Genomic DNA, 5556 nt, shown 5'->3' on the forward strand with positions numbered 1-5556 from the left:
CTCCCGGTCAAAATCCTGGTCAAGGGGACAATTTGCATATTAGCCTTTTATTAAATAGAATACTTTATTTAAAGAAAGAACTTTTTTTGTTAATCCTCACCTGAGGATATTTTTTTCATTGGTTTTTAGAGAGAGTGGAAGGGGGGGGGACAGTGGGTGAAGGAGAGGGAGAGAGAAACATCGATGTGAGAGAGACACAACGACTGGTTGCCTCCCACATACATGTGCCCTGAAAGGAGCTGGGGGTCAAACCTGCAACCCAGGTACATGCCTTTGACTGGGAATCAAACCCAAGACCCTTTGGTGCTGGGCTGATGCTCTAACCACTGAGCACACCAGCCAGGGCAAGGAAGAAACTTTTTTTAAAGGGAAAAAACCTCAAAGAAATTTATATTTAACTTTAGACCTATCACCTTTGGAGGGAAGTGGCATCTTTTTGAAAACCATGATATAGTATTCTAAGATCATGCCATCTTCTCAGAGAGGTCTACCTTAGAAAAGAGTGTACAGCAACTATTCTTGTCCTGCGTGGTTCTAAACTGCTATGTAAAACTAAACATAGGCTATCTTTGACTCAAAAAAAAAAATATGCATTTTCAACCAAATAACGATAATATTCAGAATAGCTGCTTTCAAGTTCTCCACAATGAACAATTATGTTCCATAAAGGTAAACGCTGGCTAAATTAGTGGTTGCAAACCACAGTCATAATATAGCATCCTACAAAAATTACACTCTAAAGTCTGAACTTTTACCTTAGCGATCATCCTGCTACTTCTATACAACCGTTTTGGTAACATTTATCCTTGTGAGGCTCAGTTTAGTAAAAACAAGACATTCTTTCTCCTTGAGAGGAATGAGACACAGATATAAATCACAGTATGTGTATCATCTAGCACTCTGGAAAACCAACTGAAGCAGTGTGTAAGTATAAACATTAGTATGTAAATAAAACAGATGTTTGTCTAAAGTGGCTTCCAGATCATATAATGCAACTATTCAATTGTCCCAATAGTAACTTAAAGAAAACACATTACTTGAAATGGAGTGAGAATTCAGATTTGTGGGGAAGAAAATAAAAGAAACTACACAAAGTTAATAGATCTTTAATGAACTTAGATGAGAAGATATAAAAAATTGGTGTATCAAGGGGAAATCTAGGTTAGAAACCTAGAATAATGTATTAACATGGCTAGGCAAGTGATTTTTTAAATTGTAGCCTGAATTAGTCAATAATCTAACTAGTATTACTCTTTATTTTGGTAGAAAAATAAAAGCCAGAATAGCAAAATATACCATCATTCTTTATACAGTAATGTGCTTTAAATTTAAAGTTCACAATTAATTCTTTATTTTTGAAGATACTACTAACAAATGCAACCTTCATAGACTAATGTCCAACCTTCCTTATCCATGCTACAGAGTATTTGGTTTGGTCTACCAGTTGGCATGGCTAAGGGTCTGAGATCAGTAATCATAAAATGTAAGGCAGGAACCAGAACATAAAATTATCTGTTACAGCACAATTATAATAGTTAACATTTATGATATGCCAAAAGCATTCTAAGGATTTAACAGCATTCTAAGGGCTCACAATAATTCTATGAAGGAGTATTTATTCCCATTCTTTAGATGAGATAATCGAGGCAGAGACAAGTTAAATGACTTGCCTAAGGTCACATAGCTAGTAAGTGGCAGAGGCAGGATATGGACACAGGTGAAATGACAGTTTGGATGTAATCCAAAAGGCTAAAGAGCCATTGAAAGATTATAGTTGAAATATGGCTGAAAATAAAATTCACATTTTATTTTAGTGAGATTCCTAATTGGATTGAAGAATGACTATGGAAAAACATTAAAAGCAGGAAGATTAGTTAAAAGACTGATGTGGCAAGCAAGACTGACGAAGGCCTGAGGATAACAACAGAATGAAAATAAGTGAATAGATAAACACAAAGGATACAAAATCAACTTGACTTCATGACTGGATGCAGACAATAAAAATTATTCCATAGCTTGACTGACTAGACCCAACCCAATAGTAGCTTCATATTTCAATCATATGATTACTGTATCAAAATCCTAAAGCAGGTAAATTCAGTCTTAAGTCATCTTCATTTCACCAATGGCCATAGCATTTGACTTCCCCTCTTTGAAAAAGTGATTATATATACTAAAACTACTGCCACTTGGTAATTCCATACTAATTGTTTACTATTGATAACCACATGCAGACCTCTGATAAACCACTGAAGGTGAGATGGACAGAAAAGCTACAGAGAATATATTTAATATGTGGAATTGAGTAAAAATTTTGATCATAATCAGTACTCTAAGTGTAAGAAAAAAATCCAAATGCCCTTTGAATAAATTTGATTCTAATTTTATCACTTATAAGGAGGGATCTGTTACCACCTATTTTAGGATTCTAAAGAAGTAAAATAACACAACTTCAAAGCTAAATCAACTATTGTTATTTTTTCTCCTTCTGTTTGTAAATGTAAAAAATAAAAAAGGCAAAAAACTATCCTTATAAACCAAGCCAAAGATCTTTAAAATATTGCATTAACATTATAATAACCATTGGAAAAACTTACTGTAGCTTCAACCTTATTACCACTGTAAGGGTAAAAACTATGCTAATGCCAGGAGCTTCCAGTAACTAAATGCTCTTGGAAAGTGTCCAAGACAATGTTATAGTAAATTTCCAACTTGTTTCATCTAACATCAAGAAAAACAAGTTATCTAAAGCATTGGATTATGTTTAAAAAGACTCTAACTAAAAGTTTTATGTCAAATAATCACTCGGAAAAAATTTTACACTGTACTTATGATGGGCCCTAAGTCTGGTAAGGATCAACCTGGGGGATAGCTGCACTTACTAATCTAAGTCACATATTAATTAATATTATTTTGAGAAAATTTTCAATACCAGTAGCTCCCATTTTGAGAGAACTAGATTTTGACAGAATCTATTAAAGTAACAGTTGACAATGATGCTGCAAATCTCCCTAGATTCCATATCGTGGACAGCATGTGATGGTGGTTACACTTTGATTTCTAGCTTAAGCCCCTTTACTCTCCTATTATTGTGGCTCAGATTCCTTTTTCATGGTGTACAAGTCTGATAGATATATACCGATGTCATGTATAAGGAAACATAATGGTGTTTTGTAACTGTGAGTGCGTATGTGAATATACATATATAACACTCCAGACAAGCTGGGATTTCCACTCATAACAACTGGTTTAGAAATTAAAGTTCTCCTAAATTGAGAAGTAAAAGCCAGGGGTTATAAGAAAAATCTAGCCAAATAGTAAAGGGAGCTATAAAATTAATTATGGAGACAAAAAAAAATCAAAATAAAGCAGGTTCACCAAACAAACAAAGCCAACAAATTTTCACTAAGCATCTTTATCTGTAAACGCTGACACTTTTAAAAAGTTGAGTGGTACACCAACTTACATTTATGAAAAATGACATCATAGAATAAATGTCTAATTCCCAAAAGTAATAATTCAAGTTTAAAGATCTGCATATAAAAATAATAGAAGCAAGAGCTGCAATGAAATGAATAGAAAAAGCAAACATGGTTTTACAGGAAATATTAAAAGTGGAATAGACTAAATATAATATACAAAAGACCCAAAATGAAGGAATTAGGCAGAAATATTCCCAATGTGTTCAATATCTACTGAAACAAGCAATGCCATTCCAACTAATACCTGCCACAAAAGTTGGCATAAATGAGCTACTTCTATTATTTTTTAATGATGAACCAAGGAGAGATTTGTTACATATATTTTGTAATTTACCAATACTGTGCTATTAAATTTATATTAGTGATGCTTCAGCCAAGGATTTGTGCTAAGAAGACTGAAATCTGTTAGTACCACAGTGAAAATGATGCCTCACTAGATATTCAACATAAAGCTGACCCCTAAAGGTTCCTTGATGCACATCTGCAACAATACGGTATATTAAACTAGCAACAGATTGGTTAAAAACAGTTTGGATTTTCAACTTCCATAACACAGGCAACATTTTTAGAAGCAATCATATTAAAATAAACGTGTCTTTCACAGTTACAGGATGAAATCTTAAACTGGCAGGCACCAATGCCCTGATTTTCTACTTTTTTCGTAAACCATATGACTTCCACATGCTGAGAACGTTTTATGCTTTAACCTGCAGTAAAGGCTTTACATCATTTTAATGCTCAGTGCTTAAAATGCAACAGAATCACCCCCAATGAATGCAAGGAATATATCTGGTTTACTTTAAATCGGACTGTTAGAGAAAGTTCAATGAAAGCTTTCCCAATAACTTTGCATTTCCATAGAAGAAAACAAACAAAAAGAAAAACCTGAGGTAAGGGCAGGCAGAAGAGCAAATACTGTTATATGGTTCCAATTCTCAACATTTTAGTTTTATTTCTAAAACAATTATTGAACATTTTAATATTGTATATCTAACAGAATACCTTTCACACACAAAAAATCACTCTATTATGGAGTTATTTAGGATTTTTCTCTAGTTTTTACAAAGTAATGTTTCAGGTTAAGATAGAAGGTTAAAACAAACAAATTCTGGAAATCCTAGTCTATAACAAACTAAAGGCTCGACTTTGTATTCTAAATTCAAAATTTAGAAGACATCAATTTTGTCTTTATTCAGGTCAATCTAAATATATATGCTACCTCATGCATACAGTCAGCTTGTATGTGTGAACTACCAACTGCAGGAATTCCAATTCAAAGGTTATAAAATATACCATAAAATTACATACTGTATCTATGTGACTTTCAGTTTCAAAGGTTCAAGAATTGATAAGTTTGCAGTTGCTAGCTTCAAGAATTGATAAGTTTGCAGCCAAATATGTAAGTACACTAAATTCTCAACAGTCTAAAGAGAAATTATGCCAATTCCTTTGGTTATTTAAAAGTCTATTACAGTAAAAATCTGTCTCGTGAGAAGGGATATTGACAAACATATTTCAGACGGAAGGAAATACAAATTATATTATCTTAAATTCTCCTGGTGTGATGTTATTAAATATTAAAGACTGTGAGAAACGACAAGTTGCAATCCCCTTCCCTTTATACCTCTAACTAAAACTTGGGGGTGGGGTTTGGGGGGGGAATCAGAATTCACATTTCCCAAACGACTTATAAACGTAGTTCAGCCAGCTCTCACAACTCGGTTGTACAGTTTTAAAATAAGTTTAATGCAAAGCACTGCAACCTTGCTGTGACCATTACCTGTGGCTAAATGCAAAATAAAAACAAATACAGGTCCTTTTCACCTAAAGATGTGTTTTACTCACAAAACCACAAAAAGCACAACCGTATTAGCACAAACTAAACAAACAGGCACAGGAGGCAGTCCGTCCATCCAGGAAGAGCAAAGTACAATGCCAAGAAAGAAAGGAAGGAAGGACTTCAGGAAAGAAGAAGGAAAGGAAGGAAGGAAGGAAGGAAGGAAGGAAGGAAGGGAAGCGGGAAGGAGGGAAGGCAGAGGTCTGCACAGCTGCAGGATCTCAGGGAAATCAACTA

The sequence above is a fragment of the Myotis lucifugus genome, unplaced genomic scaffold (assembly GCF_000147115.1).
Source record: "Myotis lucifugus unplaced genomic scaffold, Myoluc2.0 scaffold_1, whole genome shotgun sequence".
Lineage (NCBI taxonomy): Eukaryota > Metazoa > Chordata > Mammalia > Chiroptera > Vespertilionidae > Myotis > Myotis lucifugus.